General features: G+C 41.5%; 1 long non-coding RNA gene across 1 annotated transcript; it reads right to left on the bottom strand.

The window, feature by feature from the left end:
* Positions 1-10232: 10232 nt before the first annotated feature.
* On the bottom strand, positions 10233-17947 carry LOC124086654 (uncharacterized). The gene is made up of 4 exons (XR_006849863.2): positions 17647-17947; positions 15976-16853; positions 15138-15314; positions 10233-10554 (listed from the first exon to the last, which is right to left on the bottom strand). It is a non-coding gene; the product is annotated as an uncharacterized LOC124086654 (long non-coding RNA).
* Between the last annotated feature and the right edge of the window lie 2995 nt (positions 17948-20942).

The following is a 20942-nucleotide window of genomic DNA, read 5'->3' as shown; positions in this document are numbered from 1 at the left end:
AATGCCCACAACTGATTGTCTTTTCTTGTGCAAGTGGTGATTTTCTTGGTTCTTGGTATGGTGAATGTGATTGTATCCTGGACATTCTGGTTATTGTATTAGAAGACTCTGGATCCCATTTTAATCTTTTATTTTCACAGGCAGTCACCCTGATAAGGTTCAGTACAGAGGTCTTTGGCTTACTTTCGTGGACTGTGGTTTCAATGACAGTTTAATTTTCAGAGCCTTTGCAGTGTTGCTTGGGCCTGCTTGTATAGTTGCTGCTGCTGCTGCTGCTGCTGCTGCTGCTGCTGCTGCTGCTGGAGCTCCCATTGGTCTTTAGGGGAGCTGACAGAGGGGAGAAGGGGCTCCTCTGGTCAACAGAAAAGGAATACTTGGTGGAGGAAGACAGTCCCAGGCTCTATGTGGAAGGAGGGCACCTTGCCTGGCTGCTTGTTTTTTTAAAACACTTAAAAATGTTTTATTTGTGAGACTGGGGCTGTACTCAGTGGTAGAGCACCTGCCTAGAATGTGTGAGGCACTGGGTTTAATCCTCAGCACCACATAAAAATAGAGATCTTGTGTCCATCTACAAATATATATATACATATACATATATATATATATATAAAATCTGTATATATATATTTGAAGAAATGTTTCATTTGCCACACAATTATACATACTTTTAAGGTAGAGTGTAAATTTTCAATATATGAATACAACACATAATGATCAGTTCAGGGTAATTAGTGTATCCATTACCTCAGACATTTATCATCTCTTTGTGCTGGGAACATTCAAAATCTCTTCTACTTGCTATTTTGAAATGTACAATTAGTTGTTGTCAAGCATAGTTACTCTACTGAGCTATAGAACATTAGAAGTTATTCCTCCTACATGCTCATTAACCATCCTCTCTCCCACCCCCATACCCACCTTCCCAGGCTCTGGTAACCACTCTTCTATTCCCCACTTCTATTAAATCAACTATTTTAACTTCTATGGATAAGTGAGAACTGGTCTTTCTGTACTTGGCTTATTTCCAGGTTTATCCATGTTGCCAAAAAATGACAGGATTTCATTCATTTAATGGTTGAATAATATTCCACTGTGTATATGTGCCACATTTCCTTTACCCATTCATCTGTCAATGGCCACTTCAATTGATTCCATATCTTAGTTATTGATAATAATATTCTGGCTGCTTGTTTTCAGTAGAAGACTGCAGAAACCTGGTCTTGTAAACTGGAACATACCATGCTTGCTTTAGGTTATATATCCCTGGTCTTTTCTTATATAAGAGGGAAAAAAATGTAACCTGTTTCAATCACTATTTGTGTTTTTTGGAATATGCTACAGAGCTTATTCCTAATCAATGTGGGAAGGAGGAATTGAATTAACTGGCAGACCTAAAAATCAGTTGACCCTGTTTCTCCAGGCTAATTAATCTGTTCACCCCAAGTCTTGGCCTATTCCTCTCTCCTTAGTTACCCTCTCTTCTGAATCAGAGACCTTTCTGTATAAAGGGACAGAGTGACTCTGTTAAAGAGCTTAATTCTGATGAGCTTGAGTCTGAATTCCAGCTTCACTACTTACAAATCTTGTTATTTTATGCAAATAACTTGACTTACAAATAGAAAACAAGGATAATAATAACTGCGATTCAAGGTTGTTGTGAAGATTAAAAAATATAATGGCCTGGCATGGTGGTGCACACCTGTAATCCCAGCAGCTTGGGAGGATGAGGCAGGGGGATTGTGAGTTCAAAGCCAGCCTCAGCAACAGCAAGGTGCTAAGCAACTCAGTGAGACCCTGTCTCTAAATAAAATACAAAAAAGGGCTTAGGATGTGACTCAGTGGTCGAGTGCTCCTGCGTTCAATCCCGGTTACCAAATATATATATATAATAGACATAAGGCATCGATCCTGATTGTTATCATAATCACCATTGTCACTGTTATATTCTACTCATAGCAAATATCAAGAGTTATTTTATAAGAAACGAGTCACACAGTCACACAAAATACAGCATATAAACAATCAGAGTAGTTGCTGTGACCCAGGAACTGGCCTAAAACCCTTGTGTTAGCTCATTTAATCCATACACACCAGTGAAGTTGTTATTATCATTTTCCTTTAATAAACCATGGGGCTCAAAGGAGACAGGGAACTTGGAGACAGGAGGTGGAATTCAGATATGATCCTAGTTCTGTCCAATTTCAGTCTGAAAGCTTTTAACAAGAGTCCTCTTAGACTTTGGGGTCAGTTTTAGTCAGTTAGTACACTCAATCAGAACAATTATAAAGGAGGGAAAGTTTATTTGAGAGCTCATGGTTTCAGGGGTCCATAGAAGGCTGGCTCCATTCCTCAGGGCTCTAAGTGAGGCAGAACATCATGGCGAAGAGTGTGGCAGAGGGAAGCAGCTCACATGATGATCAGGAAGCAGAGAGCGACTCCACTGACCACATACAAGTTTATACCCCAAAGCCACGCCCCCGATGCCCCACTTCCTCCAGCCACACCCCACCTGCCTCCAGTTATGACTCAGTTAATTCCATCAGGGAGTAATTCACTGATTAGTTTAAGGCTCTCACAACCTCATCATTTCACCTCTGAACTCTTGCAATGTCTCACATGTGAGCTTTTGAGGGACACCACATCTAAACAATAACAGAGTCTGAGCAATTAATTTACATCATTTCTTCCTTCATAGGAAATTCAGACTTCACAGGAAATTCACCGAGCTCCTATTCTGTGCCAGTCTTGTGTTAGACACTATTCCTATGAAGAGGTAAAAATGGCTATGCCATCCATGGGCTTCTAGTGTAAGTGCAGGAAGTAGACTGTCAAAAAAAATGCACCCTCAAAATTTAGAGGCATGATGAGGTTGTGTGCAAGGGATTCAGTAGGAGTAACCAGCAGGAAGTAGTTCATTCTAGGGGAGTGGAGGAATATTTAGACCCATAGCACAGAAAGCCCAATTCTGCCGTGTATCCTGAAAGGTCTATCTTTTCACTGAATGTGGAAGGATTCCTGTGTTCCTATTTTGTTTGTGGCACAGAAGCAATATCTGCCAAAAGAAGTCATCCCTTAGCAGCTCATGGGAGATGAGTTCCAGGACCCTCTGGGGACACCTGAATCCTTGGATGTCCAAGTCCCTTACATAAAATGCCATAGAATTGGCGTGTAACCTGAGCACATCTTCCAGTACACTTTCAATCATCTCTCGATTACTTCATACAATATAAGCACTACATAAAGAGGTTCTAGGGTATTGCTTAGGGAAGGATGATGAGAAAAAAATCTACATGTCCATACAGATGCAGCGATCACAACCATCGGAGGCCTAAATACGTAACAGTTAACAATAATATAAAATTTCTTGCTATCTTGGCTACGACAGAATTTGCCCCAGCAGTTTAATGTGACTAAGTTCAAAAGATGAAATGGGAGTAAACATGGATGACTTCTAACTCTCTAAGTCACCAGATCCCAAGGCCAACCAACTAATATTGGTCCTGACACTAAACAGATCAGGCAAAGGGAATATCTGAACTAAGTTCTTAGTTCAGTTACAGCTCTGGCCAGGGCAAAGGAAGAATGCCTCAGTGCTCAACAGACCTGGTCCAACTTTAGACAGTTCCCACCTAGGGAGAGTGAACTAATTCATGCTAAAGGGATAAAAAGCTAACACCCATCCTATTATCACCCCTTTCACACTCATATAGATGTGTTAAGACTTTGATCCAGTTCTTGAACTCTCCCTTGGGGAATCAGGAAGAAGGAGGAGGAGGAGGAGGAGAAGAAGAAGAAACATTGACACTCTATAGTACTACTATTTCTATATTCTCTTCTAAAAGTATACGAGATTGACACCAAATAAACCCTTAGGGCAATTATGAACATACAAACAGTTACTGGTTGAGGGGTGGATTTTTCTTTTCTATGACATTCCAAACTCTAGCTCATGCTCTCGACTTTTGCTTGACATTTCCTGATCGGGGAGAAAGCCCATTCATCCTTCAATCTGAAAGAAAACCTTGGGACTACAATTCTCCATAAAGGCAGGGTTGTTGGTGCTGGTAAATGAACAATGTCGTGTATTGTGAACACGAAAAAATTGATGAGGTCAGAACCACCCCAGGGACCTGAAAATATATATTTATGTAAGAGGCAGTGAAATTTGTCTGCAATTAAGTTTTTCAAAACTCTCAAATCTGTTGTTTGGTTTCAAGCAGATGTTGAAAAGGTTTATCCTGGATTCTGTCTTTATTGATAGGATGTCTTTTGATCTGCAGCCAAATAAGAAATCTGGATGTTATTTTGGATTTGGAAATTTCCTTTAAATAAACATATTAGTTAAGTATGTAAATCTGCTTATCATCACTTTGGGCATATTGCCAGAGTAGGAAACATCTGGGGCCTGGTGTCAGCCGACTTATTAATTCACACTTAGAGTATGTTTCACTCAGGTTATTGCTGAATATTGTTATCTTGATTGCCTAAGTCAGCTGTGTCTTGACAACACTTAGTTACAAGTTTTGAGGTTTAAATTTTGACTCATGAACAATTCACTGAGCAGGGACTGTCTGGGCCTAGTGGTTTAGGTTTCTAGTCCCCCTCAGGATTGATTTCGGAAATTAATTGTTAACATTTTGGATTATGAATGGCGGAGATCTGTGTTATTTATCTGAACTGGCCAGCATGTAATTCCGGGAAAGGATTATATGGCCAGCTCCTGATAAGCACAGAAGTGAGGTCATTAATACAACTTTCTTCTGTAAAGCTCTTGCTGCTTTAGGGAAGTGTCTCTCCCTTCAGTTAAAACGATGCTCTGTGGACTTCAACCTTCAAGTCCAGGGTGAATCATTTTGTCTGGTGGGCTACTAGGTGATGAATGGAGGCAGCTTGATGTTCTCACTAATACAGGTAATATAGCACCGGAATCCAGGGAGCCCTCTGCTTCTCACATATTTCAGTGTCACAAAATGGATACCATGGAATGCAAGCATTTAGAGAGCACCCCCAATGAATGAAGACCCCTGTGCCCAGTGGTAAAAATGGTTCTAGACATTGGCTAGAAAGCAACAGGAATTCACATTCAAGGCCCAGAAGATATGACATGTGGTAAAGAAGATCTTTAGAAAAATGGTGTTCAAGTGTGTGTTCTTGTTAGTCCTGACAAGGCATCTAAACGACTTTCTTAGTGATAGCTAGGGTAAGTAACATTAGCTGCTAAAACAAAGAGTTCTCAAATTTCAACCACATGGGAAAGATGAATGTGCATTTTTAGCTCACGTTCCTATGCACTGTGGGTCAGAAGGTGTTGGTGTGATCGTATGACTCTGAGGAAATCATTTTAGCCCTCTAAAACCCAGTTCACTGCTCATCTACAGAACGGAGTTAACATTAAATGAGATGATTTACACAAGGCATTTACTGCAGGGCTTAATTCCACATAATCATTCATGGATCATGCTTTTTCCATCCAGTGGTTTAACTATCCCTTTGGACTTCGAAGTCCTCCACTGGATCTGACTGAAAGATGAGGGGAAGTGAGAGAGTGTGGAAGAAGATTTTGTAAGCCAGACCCAGAGCCCAGTCTATTTGCTACATCTAACTATAAGGTAAGCTGAAAAATAGAGTCAAGCTCTATTTTACTTAGAAACATTTGATATATGCTCAATCTTACAATAGGCATTTTGGCTATAATAATAATAGAAATAAAAGTAATAGTAATAATAGCTAATGATTATGACTTGCTTAATATGTGCTAAATGCCTTGTGTGCATTATCTTATTTAATGTTATTTTAACCCCACTCTGTAGATGAGTAGCAAACTGAGTCTGAGAAGGTTGCAATGATTTTCTCAGTCATATGACCAGAAGGGACTGCAGCTGAGACCCAATACCAAGTCCACCTAATTTTACATCACAAAAATCTCAGTTCCTCTATCTACCCCACCTGCATCTTCAGATCCTTCTGGACGGTGTTGGCCCAACCTTGATCCCACTTTTTCTTTTATTTGGGCTGAAACAGTGCCTCCTTCTGACTGAGACCTGGAAACAGTATACTGGCTTAAATTCCCTCTCATTTGCTTGCATGCATAGTAAATCCTAATGAGAAAGAGACATTGTTGGATATTCAGTGAAAAATAATGCATTATCCCTGCTCTGGGCTGAGAAATGGGTAAGGCCAGTACCACTGTTGTTTAGGTATCAAATATCACTCTAATTATCATTTTCTCCTTCATATGTAGTGACATTTAAATAACCCCTTAAACTCCAAATTACTCTTTAAATATGTGCCATTTCATTTTTTTGTTTTGTCTTAAACTTATATTCTTTGGATGTATTAGTCCATTGCCTGTTGCTATAACAAAATTTCTGAGGCTGGATATTTTATAAATAGGTTTGTTTAATTCATGATTCTGGTGGCTGGAGCATCCAAACAGCATGGGGCCAGTGTCCTGGTGCAAGACAGAGTGTGTAACAGTGGCGGTATTGCTTACCTATGGTGAGCTGGTCTGGGGAACTATTCATGTCCCCCAGGAGCAGGAAGTGAGAGTTGAGTGTGGTTCTTTGTCACAGCAAGGTAGAGAAACAGAAAGGGAGGGCTAAAGGTGTATTCAGTGATAGAGTGCTTGCTTAGAATGTGTGAGGCCCTGCATTCAATCCCAAGCACACAATAATGGAAAAAGAAATGGTAAGGGGGGCCTGCAGAAGAGGCCAAATATTTGGGGTAAACTTGCTTTGTATTAACTCACTCTAGTGAGAAAAAATTCACTCTTGAGCATGACCCAATTACCTTGCACTAGGCCCCACCTCTACCACCTGAATATCACTGTCCTGGGACCACGCTCCAGCAGAGGAACCTTGGGAGACACACTCAAACCATATTAAATCATAGTCCTGGGTAAATAAACACCTTTCTCTACACCCTTTTATATTCTGTTTACTCTCAGTAACAGCCCTCGTAAATGACTTTCAGTACTAGCTGAATTTCTTCCCTTCCTCCTTCCACCTCCATTCATAACTTCTTTCCTCCTTCCCTCCTGACCTCCCTCTCTCTTGGTCTTTCTTTCATTCAAAAAATATTTTCGAAGCACCTGCTTGGTACTAGATATAATACAGTAAGAAAGAAAATACATATTTCCCCTTTTGATGAGAAGTTTACATCTAGCCAGGCACAGTGACCTCATGCCTGCAGTCCCTATGATTAGAGAGGATGATGCACAAGGATCACAAGTTTGAGGCCAGTCTAGGCAACTTAGCGAGGCTCTAAGCAACTTGGTGAAACCCTGTCTCAAAATTAAAAGTAAAAAGGGCTGGGAATGTAGCTCAGTGGTGAAGTGTTTCAGGTTCAATCTCCAGGATAAAAGAAAAGAAAAAAAAAGAAGTTTACATCTAGTTGGATGAAGGTTTTACTGTTGTCCACATGAAGAGGGAAGAGGAGTACTGGGAAGCCGTTCATGATGTGGGTCTAAGGAAATTCCACTAAACTCCACAGCAAAATCACTTGTTCCCAGATACCAAGGATATAAGATTCAAATCTAAACCAGACAAAAATGGAAATTAACATGTTTTGGAATATTAGTAAATCTTAGATTTATTTATTTATTTGGTACCAGGGATTGAACCCAGGGGAACTTACCCACTGAGCCATACCCCAGCCCTTTTTTGAGAGTCTTGATAAATTGATTAGGGCCTTGCTAAGTTGCTGAGGCTGGCTTTGAAATTGTGATTCTCTTGCTTGAACCAGAGTTGCTGGAATATTAGTGAATTTTAAATACATGAATGACCAGCTTTTACTGATAGGGTGACAGATATGCCTAAGAGTTGTCCTTCTCCCATTCTGAGCTTGTGCAGACATCATTAATTGATCACAGTGCTCTGCATTGAATATGAATGAAACCTCTGAGTCTTCCTCAACACCACCCTGTAGGTGCCCCCTTAGAATTCTGTATACCAACTGTTAGAATGATACTTATAAATATGCAAAGGTATTTGACATTCTTGTCTCTGGGTAGACTTTTTGGGGCACAAAGAAATATGTTTTTTGACTAAATAGAAAGTAGTAACACAAAATTGCTAAGTCAGACAAAAGAAATGAGAAGACCAATGAGGAACTCAAAAGCAGAGGTAGCACATGGAGTAGATTTCTGTTGTGAGTAGGGTAGCCTACTGGTTTTGGAATGTGTGTCCAATGGCAGGAAGCAGGGTGACAGGTCCCGAGCTCAGCACTATTCTTGTGCTAACAGCCATACTTGATTGAGTGTGGAAGGGCCAGCATGGAGGTGAGCAGTCAGTGTGACTAACCCCTAAGTCTCATACCATCATGTGCTTCATTATGTCAGGATAAGGAGACCAGTTCTCTTCCTCCCTGAGCCCCACTCCATTTGTAGCTTTGCCCAGGTGTGGCACTAATAGAGTGGGGATGCCAGGCGCTATTGGTTGGCATGGTTTGTGGACATAAATAGAGCTCTGTGTGCCCTCCCGAGAGGCTAGATGAAGGAAAGGGAGTTCTGCTGGGGCAGGAGGAGAGGGAGTCTGCAGGCATAGGGTTATTTATTAGTAAGGTATGTTAGTGACGTGAGGGCAAGGAGTCCCAGTAGCCAGGACAGAGATTCTAATTTTTACCAGGTTCCCTTCTGTGTATATTTGTAGGGACAGGTATGCTGTCATGGAGCTGGCCCTCCAGGGTGCCTTCGAGGACACCTGCTCTCCCAGTGAATATGTGCAGTCAAGTACAGGGAACAGTCCAGCAGAGTGTGAACATGGGGGTGGGGTGCAAGGTTGGAGCATCCACCCAGGGTGCAGGCAACCGGGGTGCGTAGGTTGTAGAGAATTTCTTAAAAATAATAGAATTGACTACCATTGTCCTACTTTTATTATCACCATATTCTGGCAATTCTAAACCACTCTCTCTACTCCATAGGACATGCCACCATGATGCATATTTGAGACTGCACATTTGGACTCCTGGGTCCCTCAAGTTTGGCCACCTGTCCTCCTTTCCCCCTTGGCTCCCTGCTATTATAAGCCCTAGGGGCTATGATAGTTCATGAGGCACCAATTAGAAATACGAAGAGCACATTTATTGAGAGGACCACTAATATTTTTGTTTTATGAAATAAATTAATAGTTAATAAGTCAATATTTTATTAAATAACCATTTAATGGTATTTTTTTCTTTTCTCAAGCCTACACATTTTTATTTTATTTTATTTCATTCAAAAAGTATTTACTGAGTTCCTACTGTGGGTCAGGCCAGGTGCTGGGGTGGGGTTACCCCATAGTCAACAAGACAAACAATAACAGGGCTGACATTCCACAGCAGGCAGTAGGGAGTGGACAAGCGCAGACACAGGTGGTTTTAGCAAATGTGAAGGGTCATGAAGGGGAATGTTCTAGAATAGAAGGTGATGGGCAGGAGGAGGTATTTGGGCTGAAACCTCAAGGATTGGAAGAAAACTTTTATGACAAACAGCAAATGGCAAGATCTAGAAGAAGGAACAGTATTTGAGAGAATGAAAGAAGGTTAGCATAATTGGGATAAGATGGAGCCATTCTGGGGAAGAGGCTGAAGGGGGCGGAGGAACAGGGTACCCTAATAATGTAGGGCCATAAGATTTTGTTATGGAATTTGCATTTTATAATGCAGTTTTTCCTCCTTATCGGTGGTTTCACTTTCTGTCATTTCAGTTACCCACAGTCTATGAGAAGAATGAGAGTGAGGACAGTACAATCAGGTATTTGAGAGACAGAGACCACATTCATATAACTGTTAGCACAATGTATTGCTACAATTATTCTTTTATTAGTATTATCGATTTTCTTCTGTGCCTAATATATAGATTAAATTTTTTCATGTATGTATGTATGGGAAGAATCATCATAGGGTGTATAAATTTCAGTGCTACCTGTGGTTTTGGGCATCTTTTGGGGCTCTGGGGACATATCCCCCATTGATAAGGGAAGACAATTGAATTAAATGTGTTCTTGCCTACTTTCCCTTCCCATCCCGCTAATTTGCATTACCATTTCTCCTGCTTTGCCAGTTTCATGCTTAGTTCCTTCAACTGAGGCTTCCCATATTCCCAAATCCCTGCCTCCCTCCCCCCCCCCCAGGTTACCACTCCTAGTTCCCTCTGCTCATCTGCCTCCTAAAGTTCTTCTCTGTTGGCACCCAATGCCCCAATATGGCGTCTCTCCATTGAAGAAGGCAGGCTTAAGCCTCATTCCGATCCGTGGCAATTTTCAGAACCAATACCAGTTGTCTAGGTGGAGGAGAGACAGCAAATTAACCCGTCTTTCTTTTCTTGTAAAAGGAATTTATTATCTTGGACTTTTCCTTAAACCTAAAGAGACAGGCCTGGGAGTAAGGAGGAGGAGAAGAAAGGAGAAATTCAGAGCCGTTGAGGCCTAGGAGAGTTTAGAGAGAAGGCTAAATGTCAGCCGGTGACTCCCTCTCCTGACTTCTGGGCTGAGACGCATTATCTCCATCCACCAAGGATATTTCTCTTTTCAGTCTTCAACAAATTTTTCTTCCTTCTGATCCTTGTCTGCAGCTCTGAGCGGGGAAATTCAGTCATTTAAGAACTTAAACTATAATTTTGCTTGGGGTGGAGACAGATTGGTTATCCTCTGATTTAAGAATAAAAAATAATGTCCCCCTCTTCTTCCTTCCCTCTTCCCAAATGCATACTCAAAATTCATTCACAGTTGGTGAGAATTGGTTGCTGGATTCCATTTCGACACAGAGAGAGTAGGTCAGGTGAATTCCCCTTTTTTCCTGGAGTAGGGTATGATCCCTGAGGGAACCTTGCTTCAGCTCTTTCTTTTTTAAAATAAGAAAATAAATTGTAGGAATAATGCAGCAAGTTATAGCAAATGAATAGATGGTGTCCTCGAGGACAGGAAGGGCAGATGGATCTGGGCTTCTTGCCTAGAAACAGTACATGCTCGTATTTTATTTTAGAAAGAAAAAGATGACACTTAATTTCAGGTTTCTATAGCAAGGAGGGTAGAATTGAGGCCCAGAATTTTCTGGATTCCCTTGAGAACGACGGCTGAGTTGGGTTCTTTGGATACTATAAGATGCATCTGTTTTTGTCTATGGTGTTGGTTGGAGAAGGTCCTTGTATCTTTCAGGTTTTTGTTAGGGGGCAGTATGGTTTGAATATGGTATGACTCCCTAGTTCATGTGGTGGAGACCTGGTCTCCAATGTGATGGTGTTGAGAGGGGTAGACCCTCAAGAAAAAATCAGCTCAAGGGAGATCTACCCTTAATGAATGGATTAATGTCTTTCTCCAGAGACTGAGTTGGCTCTCTTGACTGGGTCAGTTCGTACAGGAGTGGACTAATTCTTGCAAGGCTAGGTTGTTATAAAAACCCCTCCTGCCTTCCCTTGGTCTCTATGGAATACATGCTCCTGACATGAGTGCCCTTTCTCTGTCTGCATCTCACCATGATATGATGCAGCACAAGGTGCTCACCAGAAGCCAAGCAGATGCTAGCACCATGCTCTTGGTCCTCCAGAAATGTGAACTAGATAAACCTCTTTTTAAAATAATATATCCAGCCTCAGGTATTGTGCTACAGCAACAGAAAATAGACTAAGACAGGATAAGACATGTCTAGTACAATACCCCCTAGAGATGACTTTGTAGCTTCGAGGGCAAATCTATCCTTTGCTCTTCAAAATGTGATTTGTGAATCTGTCAATATTGTATGTCAATAGCTTAACATTTATTGATAAGTCACTTAGCTTTGGATCCAGATAAGACAAGATCCCTGACAATGCTATCTGGTTGGAGGAATGAAGGCATATCTTTGATGTATTAGGAATCTTTTTTTCTTTTTCACTTCAAATGACAGAATAACCAACCTAAATTGACGAAAACAAAAAGATAAATTACTGGCTCATATAAATGAAAAATCTGGGGGTGAGTGGGTATATATTAGTTAACGATTGATGAGTAATATATCACCTCAACACAGAGCAGTTTAAAACAACTGTGTATTTGGCTCATTATCTGTGAGCCAGCAATTTAATGTGGGCTCAGTAAAATGTTCTTCTGGTCTACACGGGGTGTAGGTGTAACTACAGGGTACTGTGGATCAGCTAAGTAGCAATGCTTCTGGTGGCTACTGGCTGTTGGCTGGCTGCCTTAGCTCTCCTCCAGAGTGTAGCTATTCTCCAGCAGGCTAGCCCAGGCTTTCTGCACAGTGAAAGGATTCTGAGAGACTGAAGGTGCACACCCTCACTTCCACGCCCTTGTGCTGTCTAAAATGAGCTATAAGACTCATTGGAATTGGAAGCTATCATCCAAAGGAGCAGTGGATGCTGCTGCTGATCATCATAGTGGCACAATACACTTACTTGCCACAGCTCCATTTACTGATTAGATGTAATAATGCAGTAGGTTAAGAGAGGGACTATCATTCTAGACTTGAATCCAGCTCTTCAGAGCCATTTGGACCTGTATCACTTTTCTCAACACAGAACATAATTCTGCATGATATGAGGAATATACTGTGCTAGCTGGAGAGGTTTTTACTTTGTAATAGAAATATCACCCTGATTGATGGTAGCTTTGGCTTTTTGTGATCATCTTCTACGTGTTGTGGGATCAATACACTTTCAGATACTTGCCCATTCACCAAGGCATTATCTCTCCAAACTTCTTTGTCCCTGCTTATATTTGTCAACTTTACAATCCTTTTATTACCAGCAAAAGCTTTGGGAAGCTACAAATAAAAGCCGGGATTATAAAAGGATTCTTATTAAAGCATGCTTTCTTTGAGGCCCGGAGTACAATGCCCTCCGTTCTCCCCTTGTGAAAAGATGTATTTTCTTGTTTAATTAGAATAGACCTCCATTCCATTAGAAGTGGACAAGTAGGGCAGCAGGATTGCAACTCCAGGCTCCAGGAAAAAAGGTTTATTTATTTTCTCTCTGGTCAACTTTTAGAGCATATTACAACTCGTGAAAAAATTTTATAGTATTTAGGGACGAATGAGTACATGTAAGGCACCAGGTCCCTGCCACATAGGAACAGGTCATAGTCTCCATTTTTGTTATTTTTTAAAATTGTTTTTACTTTGCAATTAAAGCTTGTGTTGGGGAAATGCAAAGCCAAGTACATCAATTAAGGTCCTAGCAAGAAACAGATGGCACACTCAATTTGGATAATTTGAGCAGAGTTTAGCAAAGGGACTTTCTGCAGAGATGCGTACAGAACTAAAGGAAACCAAAAAGGATGGTGTTGTCCTCCAGAGTTAGCAACTGTCTCACTTAGAGCTTGAGTTGGCAAACTGAGGCTCGTGGGCTGAATCTGGTCTGCTACTTGTTTATAAAAATAAAGTTTTATTGAAACACAGCCATACACATTTCCATAAAGCAGAGTTGAATAGCTGCATCAGTGATTGTATGGCCTACAAAGCTTAAAATATTTATTATCCCTGAGCCACATCCCCAGCCTTATTTTGTATTTCATTTAGAAACAGGGTCTCACTGAGTTGCTTAGTGCCTCTTCTTTGCTGATGCAGGCTTTGAATTCATGATTCTCCTGCCTCAGCCTCTTCAGCTGCTGGGATTACAGGCATGTACCACTGCACCCAGCTGGGATGATTTATTTAAAGTGTGTTTTCTCCACTGCAGGCTCATTGATCAATCGGGTCCACAGCCTGATTCTTGAATGTAGTAGTTGTTCAAGAAATATTATTGAATAAACCATACAACAAAGAATATGCAAAGGAACTTGCACTTAAAAATAAGGCAATATGTCCTTGAGATGAAGGAGATATGGGCAAATGAAAAAAGTAATTACATGAAAGTCCTTTTGTCAGAAGCAACTGAGACAAATAGGTAGTGGTGAAATAATGACTAAAAATGATACATTAAAATTTTATTTTAACACAAAACATATGTCATTTGTCCAATCATTTGATGAGGGTCTTAGGCTTTTTTTTAAAGAAAAAAATAATTTGCATTACAATATGAAGACTTCTAAATTATCTTTCTTGCATAAACCACACTTACAGTGCATTATCTACAAACTTCAGAGTCTTTAAAATTAAAGACGTGAAACCTTAAGAAACTAAAAGATATTCTGAGGGCAGTTTGCATATAAATCTTCACAATTTTCCTTAGTGTTTTACAGATTTGCCAATTTTTTTACTTTTTATTTACTTATTTATTTTGTACCAGGGATTGAACTCAGAGGCACTAATCGCTGAGCCACATTGCCAGCCCTTTTTATTTTCTATTTTGAGGCAGAGTCTTGCTAAATTGCTTAGGGCCTCACTAAATTACTGAGGCTGGCTTTGAACTTTCAATCCTCTTGCCTCAGCCTCCCAAGCTGCTGGTATTACAGGTGTGTGCTACCACATCCAACTTGCCATTATTCTTCCTACCTGTTTGCCTTCATCAAATCTTTCCAAAGTATTCTATCTAGTTTTCACAGTAATATGGGTTTCTTTTATGGCTCATGTTACAGAATGTGCGTGATTACATGAACAAATACAACTGGAATAAATAGGTTTGGGAATAAATGAGATGGACTCGTAGCAATCGAGCCAGGCCAAGGACATGTTAGAAAGTAGCCTACTTGCCATGAGCCTTCAATCTGCTGGGGTTAAAGGAATCGTGGTTTACAGGAAGAAGGGAGCGACTTGGTTAATTTGGTGAATTAGTTAAATAGAAGTTGTTTAAGAGAGACTTTGTGTGATTATTACTCACTATTTTTTTTTTCTTTTTGCAATGCCGAGGATCGAATCCAGGGCCTCAAATATGATAGGCAGGTGCTCTGCCACTGAGCTCACCTGCAGCCCAACACTCAATATTTTTGAGGCTAAATACAAAGGTCAACCTTTTAATCATGACTTTTGCCTTTCTATCCTGCAAACAACCCCAAACAATCATAAGGGCGACAGACCAATTCCAGGCAGTAGGTCTCCTTGCAGTTGGCCACAGTAATATCATCCTGGACTTTGTTCGCTGGTTTCTGCCCCCAGCGTAAATCAGATGGAGTCATCTCTTGGCAGTTACATGGACCTGTTTTCCCTTGACCTGATATTTGTCCAATAATTTGGATCCCTCCTGAGTGGGGAGGGGAAGGAGGGGTTAGCCCAAAGCTAGATACACCAACCTGAGGCTTGTGTTGGACAGGGGAACAGGGCTCCAGTCTCATCATGGAGGAAGTGTTCTGGGTTGAGGAAAGATTAGTCATCAGGAGACCTGCATTCCAAACCTGGCCCTGCCACTTACAAACTTTGCCACTTTGGTCAGGCAGGACGCTTACACTTGTGTGTCTTTGTTAAATTGCCTATAAAACAAATAGTAAACATTCAGTCCATATAATGTGGAATAATTCCTCTCTCACAGAAACGCTCTTAGTCTCAAGTGAAAAAAAGATACACGTACAAGTGTTAAATATTTTCATTTTTTTCCCCCTCTTTTTCTGTAGAGTCAGGATAGGCTCCGTTATGCTACAGTAACAATCTCAAACTTCAGTGGCTCAAAAAAGCAAAGTTTTTTTGGGTTTTTTTTGGTCACTCTCATCATGTGTTCACCACAGGTTGATGTGAGGTCAGCACACTCACTCACTCTGGGAACCAGGCTGATGGCACAGCCACCATCTTGAATATTGTCAAGCACCACAGCAGAGAGAAGAACACTGTGTAGAGAAGCCACAAGCAATTAAGTGTCTGACTTGAAACAAACCATGAAACATCTGCTGGCAAGTCATTGACCAAAGCTATGCACAGGGTCCCCTCCTACTTTCAAGGGGGACAGGAAGTATAATTCTCAAGGTGTTTCAAAGAGTAGGAAATGGAGGATGAACAGCACTAACGATTGTCACACTACCTTTTTTTTCACTTCATCTTGCCTGCCTTTCCTGGTCTCTCTGTCCTTTCTTTTTAGAGAATGCTATTTGGTAGATGTGTAAACATTAAAGACAAGCAAAGCTCACCTCTGTCACTTACCAGGTGTAGGCAACACTGGACATAACTCTTAAACTTCTTGTTGGTCACCTTATCTTAAAAGGGTGTTTGTCATGGAGATTAAATGAAGTAATACATGGATGGTCTCTAGGAACAAAGGAGAAACTTTACAAATACCTGTTTCCTTCTTCCATTCATCAGGGTTTCATGTTTTCCCCTTCCCTCTTTTCCAAGTTCTTGTAGGAAAATGTGAAGGTTTAGGAATTAGGTGCAGGGCTGACCTCAAATGATATGTAAATAGCAGCCAGAGTCAAGCCTAATGACCCCAGATTATCCCAAGGTCACCTCAAGTTGCTGTGAGTTGTAAGGAAATGTTGCGCTCTTACTTGGTATGAGGAGTCTGGAAAGAGTCCCCACCCCTGAGCCTTGTCTGAGCTCTGCTATCTCCAGGAGAGGCAGTGTGGCACCCAGCACTTTGAAATCTTCATCACGCTAATAAATCCCCAGAGTATCCTGTCAAATGCACTTTCTGTTTCTGCTGGTCTGGATTGAGGCTCTACCAACTGAGCTTCCAAGAGATGCCAAAGCTGTCAGTCAGTGGTGGCCCACCCTTTGAACAGAGAGGTTCTGAAGGATTGAAATGAGGATTTAAGCAGTGTAGACCTGAATTAGAATCCTTGATCAGCTCCTTGTAAATGGCAAGGCTTAGGCGAAACACTTTTGTCTTCCAAAACTCCACTTCTTCATCTGCATAACAGGTGACCCATGGTGTGTTTGCTGGGGTGTTCTTAGCTCTTGCTGATACCTCTTCAGACTTTAAAGCCTGGACTTTCTCTAAACCACAGTGATTCTCTTTTCTCTCTTCCTTTGCTCAACAGATGTCGGAGGATGCGTCTGCCCATCTAGGCTTCCAGAGAGATCTACCTTGCCCAAATGACAAGAGTCAGAGATGTGTGAGAGAGGAATGCTAAATCCAGACCATGTTCAAGTAGAGAGCATGACGGGAGATTGGGGGTGGCCCTGAGCTAAGGGAAGTTGATATAATGGTGGCCGTGAAGGCATCTTAACCAAATAGAACCTTTTAAACCAGGCCACGAGCAGTGAGACCCTACTTTTTCTTATGGGATGCGGTGATAAAGAAATTACATAGTTATTTGAGAGGAACATAAATAAAGATTAATAGGTTAATGAGTTATTTTCCTTTCATTACTACACTATTGTACTTTATTATAATTGCTTTGCACTCATTTAATTAAATTTGAACTGGGGCCAACACAAGATAATTTGTTTTCCCTGTACTGAACAATGAGTATGCAGATTGGATGTACTGAAGCAGTAATCAGCCCTCTGTTTGTAACACTTTTCTACTCTGAGTAGACATTATAATTGATAATTTGATTGTTGCAGCACTCTGTGCAATATATTTTAAAGCAACATTAACATAATGGAAATTATGTTGTGAGCTTAATCTCAGCTTTTCACTGAGAGGCTATCTGGCTCCTCAGTGTAAACCAGCCAGGGTTTGACAACAACGGGTCTCTCTCTCCTCTCTCTTTCTCCCTCCTTTCTTTTTTCCTCCTCTTTTCATTCCTTTACTTCCTTCTCCCCCCAGTTCTTCCCTCACTTCCTTTCTTTTCATCTTTTTCTCCCTTCCTTTCCTTTCTCTTTCTTTTCTTCCCTCCTTCCATAACCACATTCACTTTTTTCTCTTACCTGATTCTCTAGCTCCATGGAAGAATGCAATACTATGAAATAAGGAGTGTTCACAGCAACCCTTCGGATGCACGCCTAATTTTGAGACCTGTTCACATCTACAACACTTGGGAAAAAGCAAGCAAGAACTTTTTCCACAAGTGGATTGATTCAAGGTGGGCAACGTGGCAGCCAGTGCCACACTGTGAACACTTTGCATTGATTTGCAAGGGGGTCATGCCCTCTTACAGGACATTTCTGTGAAAAAAAAAATCACTGGCGTTTCCTTTGTCTATAGTCAATTCTTCCTTATAGCTGCAAACACTTTCTTGAAAAGAGGTGGCCTTTATCTTCATGAATACATCTGGGAACTAATTCTCTTTGGTGTAGCTTTTCTTGTCCCGTAATGGAAACTAGGTGTGACATTCTATTTAATAATCTCAGGCCAGAGATGTTGGATGTAGGTAAGGGGACCTTGTGCCCAGGTGACTTTTGTTGAATTTTCATAACTGTAAATATTTGTTTCTGTGTTTGTTTTAGGAGGAAAAACACCTGTGAGTGGTTGGAAATGACTCTGTTTGTTTTGGAAGAGCTGAGGGAGGGGAGTCTGAATGTTCTTTGTCTCCCACTAACCTGTCCAGGCCCTGAATTTGTCGCAAAAATCTAATTTCTTTAAAGAAAAGCCTGTTCTTTCATCTCTGAGCTGTTTTGGAGGGTTGGGCACCCATACTGTAGTCTGCTGCTATATTTTCAAACTACCCTGTCAGCATAGAAGAAAAATGCCCCCCTCAACCATCATGTTCCTTTAGGGTGACAATGTTTTGGAGAAGGCAGATTTGTCTTTATAATGTGTTAATTTTCTCTAGTTAACACTTGAGTGTCATAGCTGGGCCTGTGTCTTGTCTCTCTCCCCCCTCCCCTTCTTTTCTTTCTACATTTCTATTTTTTCATAAAAACATGACTTATTACCCAGTTGAGAAGTAGCACTTTTAAGTGTTACTTTTTCTATTCATTTGGCAACAGTGTGTTTTAGCCTCCCTCCTGATCATGAGATGGACTTCTTTCAGCTGGATCTACTGTTCTAATTATCATTATTTCTTTCATAGATAAAGGGCCCAGAGAGTTAAGTGATTTTTACATTGTATCTCCCATGAAAAAAGAAAACTCTCAAGGCGCTGGGGATATAGCTCAGTTGGTAGAGTGCTTGCCTTGCGTGCATAAGGCCCTGGGTTCAATCCCCAGCACCACACACACAAAAAAGGAAAGAAGAAAGAAAGACAACTCTCATTTGCCTGGACAGAATGTGCTTCCTCTTGTTCATAGATGTATTTAAATTGAGAGGCCCACAGTTGGCGTGTGGTCACAGCCTAGAGACACAGTTCCAGCTTCTTGCATCAGCCCAGCCAACGGCTTACTACCTCCAGGGACAGTGCCAGAGAAACCTGCTCCCAAACAACGACTCGGGGTGGGTTAATGGAGCCCAGGTATCAGGTACACAGGCCTACAGCAGTTTTCCACCAAGGGAAACCAGGACAAAGGAACTCTCTCTTCCTTCTGACCATGGATTCCTGGCACTTGCAGCCTAACCAAATCCCACTGCACTTGGGTTATTCACCTTGGCACTTCAGTGTGTATAGGGCTTCCCCTTTAGCCAACCAAAAGACAAGGATTTAAGAGCAAGCATCTCCTTGAAGATGTTCCTCATCAACACCAGGAGGAGACTGAGGATGGGGACAAGGCAGGAAAACAGCTGGTAAATGACATGCCATCAAGCCAGTGGGCAACTGGGGCTCAAACCTGCTGGGGAACCTCAGGAGCCACAAAAGAGCTTATACCGCAGAGTTAGCTCATTGAGATCTGAGGGAGCCAGGACATTCATGCACCATCTCCCATCAATTGCTGATTGAGAGATGCTCCTGAGAAAGTGCGAATTCACTGGAATTTCCACTCTGCTGAACACTGAGCAGGTTCGGATAGTGAGATGCAGAGTCACCAGCAACTGGAAGTTGGGTCAACGTAACCACCAATGTTAGTGGCCTAATTGGGTCACTACTTAGCATGCTGATGTCTGAGACAATCTGAGGGGGCACTGGCGACATTTGTTATGAAAAATCTCACATGCATCTATTCTGTCTTTCTTTTTAGACTATCAGCTCCATAAGGAAAGGGCTGAGCTGCCTATCAGCCTGAGTTCCATAATTCCTACCTGTATAATAATATTTAACAACCAAGAAGCACTGGTCATAGCAAATTATAAGAGTTATCTCTGTCGATGATTGCAACAGTTCCACAAAAGTACATACTATTATTATCTCCATCCTACATCCTAAGTCACTTACTGAAATGGTGAACAAACCTAGGTATTCTGTCACCAGAGCCTGGACCATCTTTCATATATTCTGACTGAAGCTCTAGAGACACCTCTCTCTCTCTCCTCTCTCTCTCTCTCTCTCTCTCTCTCTCTCTCTCCCCCCCTCTCTATTTCTTTCTCTCCCCTCTCTCTCCTCTCTCTCTCTCTCTCTCTCTCTCTCTCTCTCCTTCTCTTTCTATCTCTCTCTCTCTCTCCCCTTCTCTCTCTTTCTATCTCTCTCTCTCTCCGTCTCTTTGGTACCAGGGATTGAACTCAGGGGCATTCAACCACTGAGCCACATCCCCAGCCCTATTTTGTATCTTATTTAGAGACAGGGTCTCACTGAGTTGCTTAGTGCCTCACTTTTGCTGAGGCTGGCTTTGAACTCGAAATCCTCCTGTCTTAGCCTCCAGAGCTGCTGGGATTGCAGGCATAAGCCACTGCATCCAGCTTAGAGCCATCTCTTGGTGACTACTTCTCATGTGACATGTCCTGGGGTAAGTACTTCACATTCATTATTTGGTCTTAGTTTTAATTTTCTCATTAAGGCTGAGCAGTATGTGCTATTATCTCCATTTTGAAGACAAGCAAGGTTCAGAGAGATTAAACCTCACAGCTCATGAGTGGCTCTCTCCAAACCCTGGCTCCTGCTAACACCAGCCACCAAAGCCAGGACTTCAAGTTGCTCCGTTTTCTACCTGGTCCTCTGTACCAGGGAGTGGGCAAGTAATGAAGAAAATGAAGAAAGTTGTGTCCCTGACTCACTCCATAGAAAGGAGTTGGACCAAGTATGGGTCAACACATAGGGGTCATTAGGGACATCACAGATCCAACTCCCAACTTCCTTTCACAAACCTGACACAATCAGGTAAGATGTTTGCTATTTTTTTTTCCCAACAGTGCTTTTGATAATATCCAAAGTGCTTTACAATCTACTTCCCCTTTACCTGGAACAGTAGCAGGAACA

The sequence above is a fragment of the Marmota monax genome, unplaced genomic scaffold (assembly GCF_021218885.2).
Source record: "Marmota monax isolate L192 unplaced genomic scaffold, Marmota_monax_Labrador192_F-V1.1 WCK01_AAM20220418_F8-fsc00024, whole genome shotgun sequence".
NCBI lineage: Eukaryota > Metazoa > Chordata > Mammalia > Rodentia > Sciuridae > Marmota > Marmota monax.
The sequence above is the reverse complement of the archived record's forward strand: the minus strand, read 5'-3'. Positions and strand labels throughout refer to the sequence as shown.